Consider the following 23,390-nt stretch of genomic DNA (forward strand, 5'->3'; position numbering starts at 1 on the left):
GTTAATTTTTAATCTGGATTAGTATATATGTAGTGAATTGTATCACATCCAAATATGATACATGCAAGAAGTATAATGTGAATTTGAAGAGTATAAGTGTGAAGTAAAAAGGCTATAGTAATATAAGGAGTAGCAAAGATTTATCTATCACAACAAGGTGATCATTACACTCAAAGAAATCTTATTCAGAAAACTAAGTTGCAGATTAGAGATCAGCCACTATTTATTCCTAACAGGTGGATCAGTTAAATCCTTTACAAGGTAGACTTAATAGTCTTTTGTAAATCTCTTTACTTAGTGCACATTGTATTGTATGTTTGTAAATGCTTTTGCAAGATGGATCTAGTAGTCCTTATTGCTCCTAATAGGGCAGATCATTAGAAGTGATCATTGTAATCCTTAACAGGTCAACTTTATACTGCAGTACTAGAGCTTGTGGGTATCATCCCCATCCTATTTTTACTTTCTATTTGGAAATTTTTTGGGTCAACATATTGTGTGTCAAAGTGTTATGAATATTTTAATGCTTTTAGTTTCTTATGCATGGAGTTAGATCATAATTCACATGAAGGATTAATTGGTTTTACTGATTCACCCCTCCCCTCTCAATAACTTAGCCTATCATATATATTTCCAAAACTTGGTGTCATAGCTTTGTGGTTCTTAGTTAAGAAGTTTAACAACTTGAGAAAAAATCAGAGATTGACACTTCTCAACCAATTTTAGCTCAATTAGTAGAGGTAGTCAAAAAATTCAATGAAGATTTGAATGGATAGGAGAATTTTTTGTATAGAGAAAAGAGGAAATTTGAGAATAAGGTATTGAATTTAATTGCACAAAAGATTGCAATTCATCAAGTAGATTTGTCTACTATTCTAGGCTCATTGGAGACCTCTTGCAACATTTTGACTTTATTATTTGGTAAACTCTTTGATGCTTCAAATTTCACCAAAGAAATTAAAGATAAACTTTCAAAGATTAATGAAGATCTAAAGTGAAGTGCACATTAGTTGCAACTTCACCCAAGTTATAGCTCTTCCCACTTTACAAATATCAAATTCTTAACTGTGTAGGCAGAATTCCTAAGAGAAGAACCCAAGATAAGAGCTACATTGGTAGACATATAGGGCATGATTCTCTCAAACATGGATTCATTGCACAAACATATTGCACATACTAAAATTTTCATCCATGATAACAACTTCTCCATCGCAGACCACATGATTGAACTATCAATAGAAGTCTAGGTTGCATTGCACACAATCAGGGTGTTGCAAGAAAATTGGGACAAGACAATGCCATTGATTCTAAAGGTACATTCTAATTTCTTATCACATATTGATATTACTATATAAATTACACCTTTGGCATTTATGTCAAAAAGGGGGAGAAAATGGAGATAGTATAACATAAGATGTAGTATACAAGAGAAGATGAGAAAATGTATAACATGAAAAGCATATGTAAAGGGGGAAGACATGTGATATATAAAGGAGAGAAGATGAGAATATATATGTATATGTAAATGTATATGTATATGTATGTATATGTATATGTATGTACATATACATATATATGTATATACATATAGATATGTATATATATCTATACATATCTATATGTATATACATATATATGTATGTGTACATACATATACATATACATACATACATACATACACACACACACACACATACACACACACACACACACACACACACACACACACACACACACACACACACACACACACACACACACATATGGGGGAGCAACATCATATTCTATACATGTACAGATTTTCAGAGATACATCTTTTACAAAAGGAATTTTGAAAAATCTCATCATCAGAATACTTTATTGAGTTGAAGACACAAGATGAAGAATAAAAAGTTTTTTTTCACTAATGCCAAAGGGTAAGATTGTTGACATTACATTCATGTCTTTTATTAGTGACACACACTTATTAAGACAAATAGTATTGTATGCAAGAAAACCTAACTTGTTGGGAATAAGAGTAAACAAGCATACATTAGTTGCATGGATTCATAAAGTATTCAAAATAAAACAAACACAACTAATGCTATGCTTGAGTTTTGCAACTCAAAGAAATCAAAAAGACAAGTCCTCATGCAACCTTAAAAAGCTAAACAAAGGAACCCATAAGAGACCTTGTTGGTGTGTTTTAGATTGGAGGGATGTTGGTGTGCTCTCCCAAAACATAACTATTTGTATCCCAAAGTAAGAAATGCAATATGAGAATGAATACTATGCTAAATGAGTGGAGAATACTTTTAAAAATGGCTATAGAAGTAGCCATGCTTGAGAGCATTCAAAGGATATGGAGGTGGATGCAAGAAAACAAACTAATCTAACAATGCAAGATGAAATGAAATCTATCAACTACCAAGAGTTTGTAACAATGCAACTATAAAAATCACTAAGAGCTCTAGCAACAAACTAGCATGAAAACAATGCATATGAGGGAGATGTAAAATTCTTGAGACAAGGGCTCTATTTATAGGCTTGAGAGAGGCATTGGTGAGGTGACAACTATGTGGCATCCACATAGGTGCCACAAGGGAGACATGTAAGAAAGTCATGCAAGTGGTCAACATTCAAAGTTTGCTCACACATGTGTGAGAAAAATTGAAGAAAGGAGTGGGGGACAAAGGTGTAAAATGTGTGGAAGGCATGAGGGGTACGGGAAGTGTGAAGGTTTCTCACACGTGTGAGCACAAACTTACGATTAAAATGGGGTTTAGCAAGTTATTTAGGGTAATTAAGTAGGATTAAGTAGTGGGTAGGCTTAGAAAGATGAAAGTGATGGTTGTAGACTAGATTTTAGGCTAGATTTAAGATTAAATTAAATAAGATTTAATTTAATCATAGGTTTAGAGAATTTAATAGAATGGAGGAATTAAATAAATAAGATTTATTTAACAAGGGGATTTATGGGGGATCCTGTATTAAATAAATTTAACACATTAGGGATGGAAGTATTTAAATTAACTTTAAATACATTAGGAAAGTGAACCTATTTAAATAAATAAATAGAAGAATATGATCAATATAATTAATTAATAATTAATTAATTATAATGTCAAAGGAAATATTAAATAATTTAATATACTGTTTGAGATGATTTTAAGCATCTACATTTTGCACCTCTTTGATGTGATGTTGGGATGACATTATATCAAAGAAAAGAAAATATAGGCTGCCCCAGAAAGGATAGGAGTCCTAGGAGTGGTGTCAAAGTGACGAAAGAGGAGGAGGGTACCCCCTCGCAAAAATTGCACAAAAAATAAAGTTTGGACAATTTTTGCAAAACGGTCTTTGGCAGAAAGGAAATGAGAAGAAAATGGGATAAATAAAGATTTTTCATGACTTGCAAAGAAAAATAGGGGACTGATGTGGCTCAAAAAGGAAACAAGCTCAAAAAGGGGTCTTGGAGGGCCTATATAAGCCTCCAAGTGGCTCAAAGAAGGGTAATTTTCACACCTAGAGAGTAGAGAAGCAGAGTGAAAGATGGACCCTATCGAGCGATTACAACTTGGCGAGCACATCTGGGAGCACCAAAGATCGACAGACATGGGCCCACCAATAAGTTGACTAACTGACCTTATCGAGTTTTGATTTTGGTAGGTTAAAGAGCATTTATTGTGCCTTAAATAGGGAAAAAATGTTGTTCTAGCGGAGATGATAGTCTCTACCCTATCATTTATGTAGATGAAAAAACAAAGATAGCAAGGTCTGTGAAGATGATATGAACCATACTATTGTCTACGTAGATGATAAAAGGGGGAAAAGGGGGCTTGCAAAGATGATGGGATACATCCTGTCATCTGTGAAGATGAAAAAAGGGGAAAACCAAGGTGGAGATGATAATCTACATGTTGTTGTCTCTATAGATGACAAAATAGTAGTCACCAATGGGAAACTGGCATCTATATAGCTGCCAAAGATGCCGAAAAGGCATTTCTATAGACTATCATCTGCATTGATCGACGTCTGCATCGATTAGCATCTACATGAATTAGTGTTTGTGTTGATTCACATCTTTCCTATTTGGGACCAAATTAGTAGAGGGTAGGGGAGGATGCCCCATATAGGGGGCAATCATAAGACAAAGGAAACTAACCATCTACATGTTTATGTTGCAGGAGGAGATGGCGGTATTCTAGTTGAGGGAGCATTGTCCTCTAACCATGGTTCTAGAGGAGAGATTGACAGAGGTAGAGTGGGGACACATGCAACTATGTAGATTGAAGCATGTGCACATGTGGCTTGACATGTGAGCTCATTCAACATAATTGTTAGTGCTGATAAAGCAATGGCACACGTCGAAATCTAGCTTCCATCTGACTACTAGAGAGGCAATAGTTATGTTGCTTGATATGTGGCATATACTACAAGTGCCCATTTGTGGGATGTATCTTGAGTATGTGCTAGAAGGTGCAAATCCCTTTCTATGGGAGTACTTTAGGAGGTGATGACAAAGACTTTCTATTCAAAGATCCTCGAACACATGGAGGGAGGCACTAGAGTAGAGATTGGCCTGATTGGCCATGTATCTTGCATCACTCATCTAGAGGATGGTTTTCCCATTGGATGGACATGAGTGCTCAACACCCTACTATAGGATGATGGTGTGGTGTACTGCTGGGGCTAGACCATTCTAGTGGAGTTATACCGTGATCTACATATGTGTGCCTACAGAGCACATAGGACTATGTGGTCGAGGTTGACATTGCTGATGGTATGGTTATAGGAGTACATGAGTGTCACACAACCTATCACTATATGGGAGATGCGATAGCTTGAGGAGCCATTCACATGTAGATATCCAATATACATCCACAGAGTCAGTGGGATTTTGGTGTAGGTACCTAGATGAGATCATCATGTTTGACTTGACCGCTTATGATGGTGTAGAGTGAGGGGCAGCATATTGGTAGCTAGTAGAGAGGATGAGTCTGAGAATTAGAGGTATCTCCCTTATACATAGAAAAACTACTAGCTCATCAAACACTCAATGCATGTCATTATGAGATATATGCCCTCTAGGGTGTTGAGATAGTTCAGGAGGGTATAGGATGTAGTTCCTAATAAATTCTTATATCCAGTGGTATCATAAGAGTACAATAGGTTATGGGGTCATTAGACCAACCTGCGATTGGTGAGGATCTCCTAGTGATCTATGCAGCCAGTGCCCTGGGTTCATGATCAAGATACAAGCGATGCAGGGATGACACTAGCTTATGCCCAGTGGTGGACAACACACCATCCAATCTATTTAACAATGCTTAGAGAACCACAACCAGCAAAGAAGGCACAAGGAAAGGGTGATGGCATAGGAGATGTTAGATAGGTAGTGATGATTCCATTGCTAGCATAGGGGGCACATGAGGGACCACAAGGGTGTAGAACCCGTGTGAGGAGGGCGCCAACATAGGGGCCATAGGTATAGGTGCCACCAAGACAACAAGTACAAGGACCAATAGGGATAGAGGATGCAGACATGGTTAGGGTAGAGTGGGATAGTCTCTAGACGAAGGTTTCCTAACTCTAGGTGAGACAAAGGTAGAGCGGGCATGGGTAGATAGTGCATAGCAGGCCTTGGCAGCACTACAGGAAAAGGTGCAAACATAGAGGGCTAGGTGGATAGTGCATAAGAGACTTTGGAAGCACTACAAGCATGGATTGATTCTAGAAAGTTTGCTAACTTTAGGATGGAGGAGCATGTTGAGGAGTACACAGAGATAGAGGCCCTCTAGCGAGAGGTGGTGACACTACAGGCAGAGCGAGACACCTAATAGGCCCAACTAGATGAGTATCACAGGTAGTGAGACATAGCGAGGTAGGTGGTTCAGCCTAGGGTGGCTATGGTGGTTATCTAGTAGGTGATGGTAGCTTGCTAAGTAAAGACATGGGTAATTTGAGAGTCAGCCTATTATAGGTCCTTATATAATGATGTCATGCCTATTGATTAGTAGTAGCCAGATTTCAGGTAGCCTAGAGCTCATGGACTATAGGAGGAAGGGATAGATTAGAGCAGTCCATCAAATAGTGTCGACCTCCATGAGGTAGGGGTATAGGGGGGCTAGACTCTCATAGATAGCTTCCTATTTTTGTACAGTGAGAAATTCTCACATAGGTGCAGATGCAGTAGGTTTTTGATGATGCATATGTACACGATGACACTATATGATTCTTTTGTATACAAACTGTACAGACTTATATATATATATATATACATGCATGATTATGGTTTATGCATATGATATCTATGATGTGGATGGTAACATTTGTGATGCAAGATGTGTGTGATGTGACATTGCCTATGATTTATATATGATGCCTAACGTGTGGATGATGCAGGTTTGCTGGTGACTATGAGATGTATGCATTGTGTTATTTTACATGTAAGGATGCACTATATGTGTTGTGAGATGTTGTTATGATGTATATGCCACTAGATATGATGTTTAGAATGGATTCATGTAATGAATTAATGTAATGAACTAATGATGTAATCTAATAATGAATAAAATGCCTAATGAAATATGAAAATGAATGTATCCTAAAATGTTATGAATGCAAAGGGAAATGATCAAACCTAATATGAAAATGTAACATGAATAAACCTAATGAATGGAAATGTGTCAAAACTCCTCACTTTTAAGAACCAAGTAGCGTAGCATAAGAGGGGGAAAATAAATAAGACCCTTGTCTCAAGCAGGGCTCAATGAAATCCTATACTACATGAACCCTAACTACATGATACCAAGGGATTCAGTTGTATTTATATGAAAGAGCACACCTTAGTTTGATTTTGCAAAAGAGTTTATGCATGTTATGTTTCTTATGCTATAGAAGCATAAATGACAAAGCTCCTTTGTGTAGACTAGAGACTTTAGAACAATAGGTGTAGTTTGCATAGTCATGCTAGAACAAATGTCGTATACACCTTGGAGAGGTCTGGGTACACCCAAAGTCTTTTTAGAAATCTTTGGTGGAAAGTGTACTAATCCATTGCCCCCACTGCACAACACATAAACATAACCTAAAACTGACACATATGTAATAAAGCCTCAAAAATAGATCATACCAAAAACAATATGTGTATTTAGTGAGAACGATTTAGGTGTCACCAAAATATGGAATATGAAGACACACCATAAAAGGCTTCCACTAACACAAAAAATGAAATCAACCAAAAAAGAGACCTTATGACCAAGTAGTCATTCAGTCCACAATTCTTGCCAAGAACCTTAAAGCCTAAAGGTGAATGTTATACTGCCACATATAGGAAGGATTTATCCTATGCAAGTTTGTTTTTTTTGGTTATCACAAGTTTTTTGGTGGCAAGGGTTGTGAAAAGAACAAGTTTCTTGAGTTATTAAGTCTCAAAGGTGATTTTGTTTAAGTCCTATTATGGTCACTGTTGTGGGAAATGCTCAATGTAATCAGATTTGAACAAGCACTCGATGGGAAAATGCCTTGTGAACTAGAGTTCTTTGGGGAAAATGGGAGTGAAATGAAGCCTCGTAAACAAGAGGTCTTTTTTATTGGATGCATGAAAAGCGTAAGATAGATAAGACTTTTGCACAAAAGGAAATGGAATGGTGGAATGGGGTGAAATGAAATGAGCCTAATAGATAATGGACCAAAATGCTTTTTTTAGGAACTTTTTCTTCTTTTCAATCTTTTTTCAGGAATATTTTATCAAATTGTTCTTATTTTTCTTTTTCTTTTTTGTATTTTTATGGGACTATAAGAACACTGCACAAGAATTGCAAGACTCAAACATAGAACCACTTGAGATGTTGGATATTTACAGGCTCAAGGAGCAGATCTCCCTCTAGAGTGGAAATTTGCTATGCCCCAGAACTATATTTGGTTGTAATGATAAATGGACCAACCCGATTAGCTTCAAATTTTCCTTTCTTTTCATGGTTTTGGAGATTTTTCATGTTATGCTACAAAACTAAGTCACCTACCTCAAATTCCTATGGCTTAAATTTTTTGTGATACTAAAGTTGAAGGCAATTTTGATACACGTAGAGCTTGTTTAGGGCATTGAGGCATCTCTCATCGAGGAGTTGTAGCTCTTACAAGTGAGAAACTCTGTATTCTTCTTCAAACATCAGATTCTTGAAAGAGATTCTATTAGAGGGGAGCTCAATTTCAATGGGCAAGACAGCCTCAAAACCATAAATAAGGGAAAATGGAGTGGCTCCTATGGGGGTATGGATGGAGGTATAGTAGGCCCGAAGGGTGGGAGAAATTTGGAGGTGCTAGTCATGGCTAGCTACATCAACAATTTTCTTTACGATTTTCAAAATGGTTTCATTAGTAACTTCAGCTTGGCCATTGCCTTGGGAGTAGTATTTGGTGGAAAAATGTTGGGTGATTCCAAATTTCCTACACAATGTGGCAACTTCCTAATTTTTGAAAGGCGTTCTATTATTATTCATGATGTCTTGAGGTATACTAAAATGATAGACAATGTAATTTAATATGAACTTCAAAATCTATTTTCTAGTGGTATAGGTTAATGGAATAGCCTTGACCCACTTTATGAAGTACTCAGTGGTAGCAATAATGTACTTGTGGCCATTTGCAAAATTTGGGTATACTTGACCAACAAGATTGAATCCCTAGTGGGAGAAGGGTCATGGGGAAATGGTGGGTTGGAGGTCTTGGGTGGGGGCATGTATCAAATCACCATACTGCTAACAGGGAACACATCTCTTCACAAAATGATAGGCATCTGCTTCCATATTAGGCCAATAGTAACCCATTTTGAGGAGATGTTTTTCTAATGTAAGGCCACTAGAATGGGCATAAAAAATCCCTTGGTGGACCTCTTCTAACATTGTTCTAGCTTCATTTGAATTGAGACATCAGAGGAGGGTTCTATCAAAGTGTTTTTAGAAGAGTGTATCACCTAGGATAGTATAGCAGGCAGTGCAATGGATGAAGGTTTTACTTTGATTTAGAGTGAGGGCTATGGGAATGGTTTTGTGACATAGATAGGCAAAAATGTTGACGTACCATGGAGACTCGGGATGGATAATTTCACACACCAACTCTGAATCATTTTGCTCATAAGCAAGAATAGAAAGATTCTCAACAAGAAACTTACACTTAGGACTATACTCAGGCATGGCGATCATGGAGGAAATGGTAGACATAGCATCTATTGCTGTGTTATTAGCCCTTGGTATCTACTAAAAGACTATCTCTAAGAAGTGTTCTTTAAGATCCTCAACTATTCTACAATATGGCAACAACTTTTCATCCTTTGTGTGTTATTCATTTGTAACTTGTTTAATCACCAATTGCGAGTCTCCAAAGACAAGAAAGTTTTTGATATTCCATCTAATAGCCTAACACAACCCTGTAACTAATCCTTCATACTCAACTATATTGTTTGTGCAAGGGAATGATATTTTATAAGACTTATGAATGAGGTCTCCTTGCGGTGTAACAAACAAGATTCCTGCCCCTGATCCCTTTTGTGTGAAGGAACCATCAAAAAATAACTTCAAGTGTGTACCAGAGGTAATAGTCATAATTCTTTGATCTGGAAAGTATTCTACTATGGGGTGGTCTCCTAGAAGAGGAGCTTTAGCAAGCTGATCAACAATTACTTGTCCCTTAATGGCCTTGCGCTCCTTATAAACAATCTCAAAATCACTCAAAATCAAGACCCATTTTGCAGCTTGACTAGTGAGGGAGGCTTTTGATAGAAAATATTTGAGTGGATCTATTTTGGCAATGTGATGTGTAGTATGATTAAGCATATAATGGCATAGTTTCTATGTACAAAAGACTACAACCAAATAAGCTCTCTCAATAGTAGTGTAATTAAACTCATAGCCAACTAATTTTCGACTGAGATAGTATATAGCTTTCTCATTACCATTATCATCTAGCTATTCCAAAAGGGCACCTAAGGAAACTAAAGTGGCTGAAATGTATAGGATCAATGGTCACCCTAAATTAGAACTAGAGGATTAGCCAAGTATGCCTTAATTTTTTCAAATACTTTCTAACATAGACAATCCCACTAAAACTTAGTGTCTTTGAAAAGAAAATGTTGAAGTGGATGGACTTTATCTGCTAACCGGGCCAAAAATCATCTGATGGAATGTAACTTTCCCTGAAAACTATGGAGTTGTTTCAATGTGGTAGGTGGAGGCATTTCCATGATGGCTTTTACTTTGGTGAGATCTACCTCAATACCTCTTCTTGACACAATGTAGCCTAATAACTTGCCTGATTTGACCCCAAAAACACATTTCTTAGGATTTAAGAGAACTTTATATTTCTCCAACCTTTCAAAAATGGTAGTGAGCACATCAATGTGGGAATCACATGTCTTTGATTTTCCTAGGATGTCATCAACATAGTCTTCCATTATGATATGTAGAAGATCATGGAATATTGTAGTCAGTCCACATTAATAAGTGGCATTGGCATTCTTCAAGCCAAAAAGCATGACTTGATAAAAAAAGGTTCCCCATGGAGTGGTAAATGTCATTTTATGTTGATCTTCTTCTGTAATTTTGATTTTTTTATAATTTAAGAAACCATCCATCAAAGACAACATCTCATATCCAGTTGTCAAATACACTATGATGTCTATGTTAAGAAGTGGAAAATCATCGTTAGGACATGCAAGATTTAAATCTCAAAAATCTAAACAAATGTGGATGCTCCCAAATGCTTTCCCTATGGGAACAATTTTGGAGACCCATGGAGGATAGTCAATAGGTGGATAAATTTTGCCTCTAACATTTTCTACAATTTTGATTTGACTAAAAGTGCTACCTTAGGATGCATTTTGCACAACTTTTGCTTCACTGGTTTAATCTTGAGATCTATTGTGAAGTGATGCAAAACCAAGTCTATGTCTAAACTAGGCATGTCTCTATATGTCCATCCAAAATTGATTTTACCCTTTTTCAAGAATTCAGCCATTGCCTTTTGTTCTTCAGGACTTAAGGTAGCTACAATGTAGGTGATTCGGGGATTATCCTTTGTGCCCAAATTGACTAGAATAGTGTCCTCATTCAAAATAGATGACTTTTCTAGGGGTAAAGATCTGAATGGCAAGTCAACCTCTCCCTCATCTGGTGTCTCCAAGAGGTTTTCACTAGAAGATGCATCCTTTATTTTATCTTTTTCTTCATCCAAAAATACCCTAAAGGATTTTTCACTAGAGGATGTTTCTTTTATTTTTCTATTTTTATTTTCTTTTTCACTTTTGTGAATAAGAGAGTTGACTTGGCTACCAAAGTAGGCTTCTTAATTGTATTGGATATCATGTTTTTAATCTTGTAGATTCTTAAGGCCAAAGAGATCCATCACTGCTTCATCAGAGTTACAAATATGTAGAGCTGGTGGTGTGTCTTGAAGGTCCCAGTCTATCATGTCAAGGTTGGTGAGAGGTAGGTCAATGGATGAAAGGTCAGCTATGGTAATGGCACGGATATGGTTATCTAGGTCATCCTCAATGTATTGGAAGGGTACTTCGAAGAATTCCTCCTCTTCAGTCTTAGAATCAAGGTCAACCATACAATAGTTTTCAGAAAAGGACACCTTGAGTTTAATGGAGCCCAAACCATGTCCTTTAGGGTAACTATTGGCCTCAACGGGTTGTCTAATTCCATCTTCTTTAGGTCCAAGGCCAGTACCATGATATCCCATGTTTTTGATAATGGGAGGGGCCTTAACATACTTATCCTTGGGGAATTCCATAGGTTCATCTTTCCCATCTAAATATAGCCAATCTAGGATATTAGATTCCATGTGCTCATCACTAAGTGAACCCCAATGTTGAAATGTCATCTTGTTAACATGCATAGTATCCTTGTGGGTAGGAGGTGGTAATTGTGAAGGTTTTCCAAAGGAATAGGGGTAGAGTGTTAGTCGTCCAACACACAAGGAATTTTCAAATTTATATCTACCATTCCTAAATCAGTAAAAGTAACCTTCTTCCCTGTAGTATTGACCTTGGTATCTTCCACCTTTTCTTTTATTTTGTGGGAATTGGAATCATTAGTGGATATCTTTGGCATTTTTGTGGAAGGTGATTCTATTATTGTGAAAGACATAGGTATAACCTTAGCAAACTCACTGATTGGACAAAAATTTGTTGGTGCACCTTCGAATCTTTTACAAAAGGTAAAAGGTGTGTGATCACCTGGAATCATGACCTCTCTTCCTTGGTGAGGAAATTTCAAGCATTGATGGTAGGTAGATGGTAACAATTTTAGTGTGTGTATCCAAGGTTGACCAAGAAAAAAGTTATATGGAAAATCCAAGTCTAGGACATGGCACTCAATATTTATGATAGCTAGCCCAACCTTTAGTGGTAACATGATAACTCCTTTTGATTCTTTTTCTCTTTCATCATATGCTTTAGTTGTTATCCTTTTATTGACATCTAGGAGGTCTTCTAGAAGTCCCAAGAAACAAATCATCTTCAATATACAAAGGTTCAAACTAGATCCATTATCTATAAGGACTCTTTTTATTTTATGTCACTGTATAAGAACTTCAACGTGGAGTGACAAATTATGGTGGGGATTAGAACCTTGGAATTTTTTTTCTATGAGGACAAGGTGTTGTTGTGTTGCAAGGTTTCCAATCATGGAAGTGAATTAGGAGACATTAATGTTTTCAAGAACATGAGACTCTAAAAGAACATTATCCAAAATTTCTTTGTACATGGGTGATGTGGTTAGGAGCTCTAGAATGGATATTTGTGTAAGTCTTACCTAACTAGGACAACACATCATAGCAAGAAGCAAACCTTTGTGAGGTGGATGGCATAGTAGGCACATGTGGAACTAATGGGTTAGTGGGGTTGGGAGTGGTGACTTGCAAAATGATTCTTCCTCGTTGAGTGGTTGCATCACAATCTGCTACTTGTAGGACAAGGGTATTCACATGAGTGTCTACCTCTTCAATGTGGCCACACATGGATTCAAAACCACATATATCATTGGCTTCTATTTTACCACACAAGGATTCAAACCCTAAAATGTGGTTAGGAGAATATTCATAGGGTAATGTATTTGATGTGGAAGCTCAATTTGCATTGTTTTTATTGTTGTTTCCATTGTTATTATTGTCATTTTTGTGGTCAAGAAATTAATTTTGAAATATCTTCAATTTAGCATTTCTAGAGGGTGGCCCTCCTTCTACCTCAATTTCTCCATCATCAACAAGATTTTAAATGAAGATTTTGAGTTTTATACACTTGTTTGTGTAATTTCCTTTGATGTGATGGTATTTGCAATATTATTCATTTTCCCTATACCATTTTGATTTAGGTTGATTCTCATCAAAGGATCATGTGTAGGAAAACACCATCAAATTGTGATCCACTAGTTTCTAGAATATGGTATCCAAGGGTTCACAAAAGTTAGTGAACTTCCTATTTTGATCATAGTCACGGTTGTAATTGTTGTTGTTGCGAGGGAAAAATTGTGTTTGATTACGAGATTTTTTATTGTCATGGTTTGAATTATTGTTGTTTTGGTTATGATAGTTATTTTTGTTTCCTTCTTGAAGGTTTTATACACTTTTAACATCAGTGACACCATCGTGTGTGACACCTTTGTTTTTGGACCAAAATTTGAGTTTGTTGTTGTTGTTTGTGTCATTGTTTGAGGATGATGAGCTATAATGTTTAATGAAACCTTTGTCTAAAAGCCCATTTTCAATGCTATTGCCTCTCTTGACTAATGTATTGAAGTCTTTAGGACTAGCCATCTTCATGTGAAAAGACATCTCTGGTATCAATTTTTTGATAAATATATCTACAAGGTGGGAATCCTCAATTTTGTAGGGCATGCAATTAGCAAGATGCCTCCACCATTGTAGAAAGTTGACAAATGTTTCACCATTTCATTGTTTTGTGTTGCATAAATCACTTAATGAGGGATGGTGTTGAATATTGCAAGAGTATTGTGCTAAAAAATTCTCTATTAAATCACTGAAAGAGGTAATGGAACCCTTGGGTAAGTTCATTAGCCACTCTAGTACAGGGCCTCTGAGACTTCATGTGAAGAGCCTCTTAAGATAATCTTCATTATAAGCTACATCTTGACATAAATTTGAGAATTACTTGAGATGTGTGATAGGACCTGTTTCTCCTGTGTGTTTGTCAAATTTAGGAATCTCAAAGTTTGGTGGGAATGGTATCATGCTAATAGATCTATCAAATGGAAAGGGACAAACTTCCTCAAAAGAGAAATCTTTTACCCCTTTGTTGTTCTTGCTATGTACCAAGTTTTTAAGTTCATGTAACTACTAGGCTAAATCTTGGTTTGGTTACATTTGTGACTGTTGAGAATTTGTAAATCCACCTCCCAAGTTATAAGGAGTTCCAAACACATTGTGAGGTGGTGGAGTTACTCCACTTTGGCCAATGTATTGATATGTAGTCGTTGGAATTGGCACAGATGTTTTCACCATACTTGTTGGAATTTGTGGATAAGAGGAATACACTGGTTACATTGGAATTGCTATCTTTTGAGTAGATGCTTGCCCAATGTTTAAGCATCCTACAGTTGGACTTGTTAAGGTGGATTGCAGAATACTAGCATGCATAGTAGTGTTGGGTATGGCACTAATGATTTTTTGGATATATTTTGCACATAATTGGAATTTTAATTGTGTGGTGCCACTTGATGTGAATGTAGCACTAGTTGTCACTATGGGTCCTTTTCCAGATGCTTAGGTTGTGTTTGGCAATATAGGAGCACCACCCTTCATAATATATCTAAATAAGGTGGTCTCATCAAAGCTTGTAGGGACATTAACACCATCTTTAACCAAGTTTATGAAGATCTTAGTCTTGTTTTCCATAATAGATTTTTCCATCATTTTGACATTGTATGGATTTACAAGGAATGTTTGGACATCATTAGGGCTATTGTTGTTGTCAATAGGGTCTTCCTCTTGGTATACCTCTTCATCATTACTTCCCAAAGTTGTGTTGTAGAAATGATCTTTTGTTTCTTGTGTGGATGTTAAGCTAGGCATGCCAAAGTTTGAACTAGAGGGAAATGTTCCCCCTAATGATGTTGCGTGTGGAGGAAAATGATTCTCCATATCTTTTTGCCTTAATGATTCCAACAAGTGAGACATGAGACTAAATGTGAATCTACCAGATCATGTATGTACCATACAATAGTGACCAAACCAATGGGTGGAAGAATATGGAAGAAAAAGATGAGTGTGAGGGAGAACTGTTGAACCTTACACAGTGAAAGAGGCCAACAACCTAAATGTAAACAAAAGACCTTGATTTAGCTAACAAAGTGTGATTATAGACTAAAAGTGTCTTTCTCCTACCAAAGATAGTCAAGTGATCTTTAGGCAAGATAAGACACCAAATTGACTATCCACTCTTTGGAAATAGACTTGTGATGCCAAATGAGTGATATGTGTTTTCTTTGTGGATAAAAGGTCTAGTGTTGTAATCTCAAAAGGTGTTCTTATGCCAAAGTTTTTAGGTACAAATGATTAAATTCTCTAGAGGAAATTTACAAATGGAAGACTAGAAATTTGGAAAAATGGGGTTGATGTGGAAAATGAAAGTGTAGTGGTCACTTATACAATTAACTCAATCCTTTCTTGCTAGGAAAAAAAATATTGGGTTTACTCCACGTAATGTGGACTGATTTCAAACTTTTGCATTGTACTCAATTCTATCATAATGGTCTTGTTTAGCCTATTCTTTCTAGATGTCTTTGATAGCGTATCAAAATTGTTTATCATCGTGTGCTAAGTTTTTCATTTCCTTGTAGACAAATGGTTTGGATAATTTCACCTTCTTAGGTTTGACTTTGTTAGTCATGGAAGGAATAAAATAAAACCCAATTTCAAGTACAAACTATAACTAGACTTAACCAATTTCAAATGCTAGACCAATATAGAACTCTTGAAAATAATCGTGAGTCAAGAGGACCCACTTACCACTATTTCACTCATTAAATAATTTCACTTTTTTTTTCACTTGTTTGATGTTTGGTGTTAGTTTTGAATGTTTAAACAATCAGGCACATAGAACACGCCAACAATCCTAATAAGGCTACCACTAGGATGTACAAGGATTATCTAAAGGGCATCCTTGATATACATAAGGTATGTGATGCCCAAATCTTTAGATGAAAGAAAATAATGCCACATAGTGGAGAGGAGATGGTAACCAAATCTCCACCTTCACTTCCCAAATGTATAAAGTTCTTTGGGGCTTAGCCAAGAGTGACAAGATTTTACTTCCAAGAGAGGTGTCTTTTGATTCACCTCCTGATTCTTATACTCCACTAAAACACTAGAGTTGAGGTTATCCCAAGGGGTGATAAAATCTCCAAGTAAGCCTCCTAAAAAAATGTAAAAAAAGACCATTTATTTCTTGTGTACTCAAGATCACCCAAAGGTGCGAGAGGAGAGAATACGTAAGTGGCCTCAAGGTTAAAAGACACTTGTTCTTTCCCAATGAAGCTTTAAGTTTTGTAATCTACTCTTGAAGACACACGTGCTTAAGCATAAATTATTCTTTCCAACTTGAAAATGTTGTCAATGTAAATAAAAAGCATAGATTCATCAACAAAAACTAAATCACTCATGAACATAAGAAAATTGCTGAAAATGAAACCAATTCCTTTAAGTCATTCAAGATTGAGTGAGTTCATTTTAAGCACCAAATAAAAAAAAATTCTATCCTAAACATTCATTCTAATGAAAGCATGTCAATTTCCTTAAGGCATTCAATAATTTGTTTTCTATCCTAAACATTCATTCCAATGAAAGCATGTCAATTTCCTTAAAGCATTCAACAGTGTGTTTGCTATCTAGACATACATTCCAATGAAATGTGAGTAAATTCCTCTTAAGGCATTCAAGATTAGATGTAATTTTTGACCTTAGAGCATTCAAGAGTGTGTTTGGATTTTAGATATTAACTTGCAACACACATTCAAAGACAAGTGGTTATGCCATGCAAGTTCATTAGTCTTTTAATCCTATGAGTAATAAAAATCACTACAAATTTCCAAAGTGATTAAAATCACTATAAGTTTCTAAATCCTCCAAGGTCTATTCCTTGCAATGAAAACTTGTTAGAAATCCTTGCAAAGTAACCAGTTAGAAAATTAAGTGTTTCAAATTTAACAAATCTACTAAAAATTAAAGACGACAAATGACAAGCGTAGATGACAAAACTGCACAGATGCTAAAATTCATAGATGATAAAGTACAAGGTGTATAGTTTTCAGGAATGTGGTAATTTTGCTAGTCATAAATGACAAATAGGCTCATAGATGCTAAAACTCACAGATGAAAAAAGTCTTTAGCACACAATGCAGATGACAAAACAAGGATTGCAGACGATAGAACTACACGTTGTAGATGATAGAACTAAGGGTCATAGATGACAAAGTACACTACACAAATGACGATTGGGTTTTACAATGAGTTTGGAATCCACCCACAATAGAGATGACAGAGTATAGAGCACAGATGACAATTAGGCTTTTTAGCAAGTTTAGATATGCCCACCACATAGAGAGCAGAGTAAATAGCACAGATGCCAAAACTAGGTTTTTAATGCAGAATAGGTGGGGTTAAAGTAGTAAGGTAGAGATGTTGATCTACACAAATGCTAGTCTGCATAGATGAAAAAATGTAGATGACACTTCGTGTTGTGTAGACGACAATGCACAAATTTTCGTGACTTGAAAGGAAACAGGAATGTGGGTACCACCAAGTGTGCCAAAATGTATGCAAGAAAACCTAACTTATTGAGAATAAGAGTAAACAAGCATACATTAGTTGCATGGATTCATCAAGTATTCAGAATAAAATAAACACAACTAATATTATGCTTGAGTTTTACAACTCAAAGCAACTAAAAAGTAAAGTCCTCATGCAACCTCAAATAGCTCAATAAAGGCACCCATAAGAGGCCTTGTTGGTGTGTCTTAGATTGGAGGGATGTTGGTGTGCTCTCCAAAAACACAACTATTTGAATCTCAAAGTAAGAAATGCAATATGAGAATGAATACTATGCTAAATGAGTGGAGAATACTTTAAAAAATGGCTATGGAAGCAGCCATTTTTGAGAGCATTCAAAGAATATGAAGGTGGATGCAAGATTGCTATTTCATTTCCTTCTCTATTATTTCTTTTAGCATTCTTACTACAAGGTATCAATGATATATCAAATGAATTATAGCATATACTTTGTGGGCATCATTTCAACTTTACATCCCTAGTTGGTAATTTAATGAGTTCAATGTGTTATTCTAGTACATTACTTGGCAATGATTAGATGTAGAGTCAATGTAAAAAGTATGTCCAATCCTTTGATACAAATTCATTATACTGACCAACCACATTCGCTCATATGACCTAATGCAAAGTCTCGCATGGGACTTGACCATAGAATATCTAAATTTTGCAATTTTCACAATATGTCATTGATATTTTTATTCTAACCTCTATTTGTGAAGAAATTATTTCATGATTTACAATTTTTAGAACAACATAACAATGATTTACATGATGATTGTGAAAGATACCTTGAAATGAACACAGCAAGTTTTGATTGGAGAATGCTTTTCAAAGAACTGCTTGTCAAAGACAATTCAAAGCCACAAAAACATTTTGTAATTTTACATGCTTTCAATCCACATTGTTTAAATAGGTCTTGTGAACATTAGAGGGCTCTAGACAAAAGAATGGTGGATTATGTTCTTTTCTACTTGAAAGTGATGACTAGGAGTAAATAAAAAACCTAGATACCTTTGGAAGATGGTACCTGAAGGAGGAAAGGAAGGTAGTGGTTCTCCCAAATGAATCTTTTAATAAAGGGATTATGCTCTTTTCCCTTTGGAAAAATTAGAAACCTATAATAAGACAATTTGGGATTGATAAGCTAGCTTGATGATGAATGTGTTATATGTGTTTGATTGAGGTGAAAAGGTAGAGGTGCATGCTCTTTTCCCTTTGAGAAAATTTAAAAAAAACTTGACCCTTGAATCCAAACCAAGTTTGAGTCCACCTTTAGAGGGCCTGCCAAAGTGATCCAACCTTTGAGAATGACCTAAGTGAGCACACACCTTTACCCAATTATTCCAACTCAATATAATAAAGAAGCTTTGTAGAGAGAAAGACTCCAAACCCATGTTAATTTTTTCCTCTTGATTTTGGATATCACATTTCAAGAGGAGGCTCTCTTGGTTCCCCTGGGAAATACTACCCCAATTCTTTCTAGTCTAGTATGTGTACTTTCAAGTTTTAGTGTGGCTACTTCCCTTAATCTCATTCATGAGGCCACTAGAGATTAATGTATGAAAGCCTATTAAACACTTTGTAGTCAGTTGCTACCTAGTTCACCTCTGAAAAGGGGCATAATCTTTGTGCAAGGAGGGGGAATAATCTCTCGTGTATATCATCACCATAGGCATGTACCTAGATGTTGGAAGGTGGTATATGTCACTAGCCCCTACCTCAAAGGTAACCTTTGCATATATATGTTACTGAGTCCTTAGAATATACCAAAAAACATAGGCGCCCTCTAGTGGGGTGACTCAACTATGTGAGTTGAATGCAGGCACATAAGATGTGAGACAATTATTTTTATGCCTCTAACATTTTCAGTTATAGGGATAAAGAGAGTCTTTCTTAAGTTAACAACTATCCAAATTGTCCAAAACAAAATTCCAAGACTCCTTCATCCCTCTGAGTTTCTTTGTCCTCAGTTCGATTATTTATAACTACTACTTGTTTACCCTTAAAAAGAAAGTGTCATACTTTCCACATCAGTCCAAAATGATCTCAATCTGAAAAAAAATGTCCAAATCTATCTAAAAACTAGAAACATTGTCTATAATTTGTCTAAAACTTGTCAGAACTGATCAAAGTCTCTTCAAAATCTAGTTCAAACTAAGAAATTTGTCTTTTACTCACTCAGTTTTTTGCAAAATTTTGTGTGAGCTAGGGCCTTAGGTTCTTCTAGTCAAAATTTCCTCACATCACTCTTTTCACTTCTTCACACAGGATGCTAAGTTTTATCGCATAAGATTATACAAAGATATTGCCAAAATTGTCCAAATTTAGTTAAACTGGTCATTTTGTCACTTCCTCACATGGTTTTTTGTAAACTTCATGTGAGATAGGAATTTGGGGATTGTTGTTCACTTTCTTCATGTCAATCTATGTATGTCCTTACATGGGTCTATCAAGATCCTCGTGTGAGATTTTGTCTTTAAACTATCAAAACTTGATCAATTTTGTTTCTCAGGAGTATTAACTCACCTAATTTATATCATTTACTCAACTTAGAAGCATTTCTTCATGCCAGTCTATTAGAAATTGTCAAAACTAGTGAGCTATTTTCAACTTTCTTGTCAAAAATTTGTCCAAATATGGTCTTTGTCTAAGTACACCAATTCATTTTTGTATCTATAATAGTTTGAAACTCATACAACTTGCTTAGTTGAACACTTTTGATTCACATATGAACTAGTCTCTTCTGATCTATTGTGTTGTCATACCATTTATCATGATAGTCAATCTTTTGGCTATTCTAGCCATTTTTTTGACTACTCTTACACTGGCATACATCACACTTAATTTACAATTACAATAATACTATCATCTCACAGTATATACAAAGCTTCACATGTGTGACTTCAAGACTTGTGCACTTGCTAAAATCACCATCAGACTATCCTATGTCACTTGTTGACCATGCATCACCAAATTATATCACTATAAAAGGATATAATGCAAGCATAAAAAATAGCTCCTCAAATACTCTGTCTCTATACTACTCTCTCTAAATTAGATATAACTTTTGTACATCTTTGACTTGCATGTTGTGCATTGAACCTTCTCATTAGTACATTGTATTAAATATGTCTAGTAACATGCATCATTATACAATCAAAACATTTTTTCTACAACTAAGATCTATGTTTGCTATTCTGCCAATCTTCACAAATTTGCTACTATGTTGATATCAATGACAAACACAATCATGAATGCAACATGTCAATAATCTCCAATGCTTAGGATACTCCCTAAATGTAGTATCATCAACATTCATGCTAAAAATATCCCACTTTTTTATTGATGAAAACATAGATGAAAAACATCTAATTTCTAAGAATACCAAACAATAATGTGTTGCTACTTCTATTGTTCTCATCTTTTGAAATCCTCTTCATCAATCAAATCTGAAAATCTCTAAAACACTACTTTTTTCTATGTCTTCTTTAGGATCACCAAAAGTTGTTCACACTAAGCAACTCACAATACATCAAAAATTCCTTATGTTGCATATCTCCTCCATAGAGATATTCTTCCTTCTTTCTTACATGAATCTTTCTAAATCTCCCTAATAACTATCACTCCCCCATTCATATACATATCTCCACTACGCATACTTCGGAGATATTTTTCATCCATATTTTCTCCATCATTGACATCAATGACAAAGTCTTCATTATGTCAATTTAATGCTCTAAGTCTTCAACTAGCTCAAGTGTCCAAAGACACTGTCTAAGACCGAATACCAAGAGTCTTGAATGACTTAGCTCATCTTAGATACTCCCCCATACAAGAAACATCATCATTCAATCTAGTCTAAAAATAGTGCTCTGTACCACTAGATTGATGCACGCACTACATCATGTACTTAGAAGTAGGCTAGATCATAACCCCAAGCATACCTCTCAAGTACTCAAATGTATCTTTCGGTAAAGGCTTTGTAAAGATATTTGCAATTTGATCTTTAGTACTCACATACTATAATCTGATCTATTTTTCTATTGCTTTCTCTCTCAACACATAATACTTAATAGATATATTCTTAGTTTTAGAATGAAATACATGATTCTTAGACATACTCACTATACTTGTGTTATCATAGTAAATGATAATAGGTTCTGCAAATTCAATTATGATATCCTTCAACATCTATTTCATCCACATCACTTGATTATAGTTATTAGCTATTGCAACATACTCTACCTTAGTTGTACTCTAAGAAATACAACATTTTTTCTTAATTAGACAAGAAACCAATCTTCCTCTAAGGAAAAATGCTCTACCACTAGTGCACTTTCTATGATCCATACTATTTTCCCAATCTACATCAGTATATGCACATAGAGAAAAATCACTTGATCTATCATACCAAATTCCATAGTCAGATGTTCCTTTCAAATATTTGAATATCCTCTTTATTTCTACATAATGATACTCATTAGGATCAACTTGAAATCTAGCTAAAATCCTAACTACAATTTCTATATCTAGTTTGGTGTGAGTCAGATATTGCAAACTTCCAATCATGGATCTATTCTTCTTCTGCAATACCAATAGTCTTACAAATTTCCAATCCAAGCCTTTTCAACAAATCTTTCAAGTACTTAGCTTGTGAGATGAAAATTAAATCACTATTCAGAGAGTATGTGTTTGCATGTCCATCATGTACTGCATGTCTATCAAACTGCTATGGTCTACCCAACAATAGATGGAAAACATCCATCAAAATAACATCACAAAGAACTTCATCATGGTAACTCCCAATTTTGAATTTTACAAAACATTGTTCACTTACCAGGACCTTATGATCATCTTTTATCCAAGAAATCTGATAGGGCTAGGGGTGTTTCTCCCTCTTGAGCTTCAGCTTAGAGACCATCTCTTCTGATACCAAGTTATCAGTGCTACCACCATCAATGATCACATCACAACATTTATCCTCACACTTGCATCTGGTACGAAACAAACTCCTTCGTTGTCTTGGTTTAATCTCACCACTTAGTAGGACTCTTTCATTTACCAAGGTCTCTCCTCTTTCTACATCCTTTGAATGTGATGATTGTGCATCCTCATCCACATGAGCAACCCTAGCTTGGACCTCAACTCTCCTATCTATCATTCCTTGTCATTGAGGGCATTCAAAGGCACAATGACCTTCTTCATTGCAATGGAAACACATACCACGGAAGCCTCCTCTTTCTTTTCCACATCCTCTACCTCTTCCTCTCTGATTTCCAAAGTCTTGGTCACGGGAGTGGTTGAAATCCTCATTCCTCTAGTTCCTGCTAGTACCCTCATCTTCATTTTTCTTTTGGATTTCATTGTGGCCTCCAGATGACCTACCGCTTCCCCTTCCTCCTTGACCATGCCCTCTTTGTCTTCCTTCAAACCTTTTATTCAGCTTCTCTTCAACTTATAGGGAAAACTGGTATGCCTCTTCAATGCTGGTCATTCTTACCAGACTTAATTCCTCCTGGATGCTAGGTCGCAACCCACTGATATAACAAGAAACCTTCTCCTTA

Source organism: Cupressus sempervirens, chromosome 6 (genome assembly GCF_028749045.1).
Source record: "Cupressus sempervirens isolate cs-2001-9-10 chromosome 6, ASM2874904v1, whole genome shotgun sequence".
Classification (NCBI taxonomy): domain Eukaryota; kingdom Viridiplantae; phylum Streptophyta; class Pinopsida; order Cupressales; family Cupressaceae; genus Cupressus; species Cupressus sempervirens.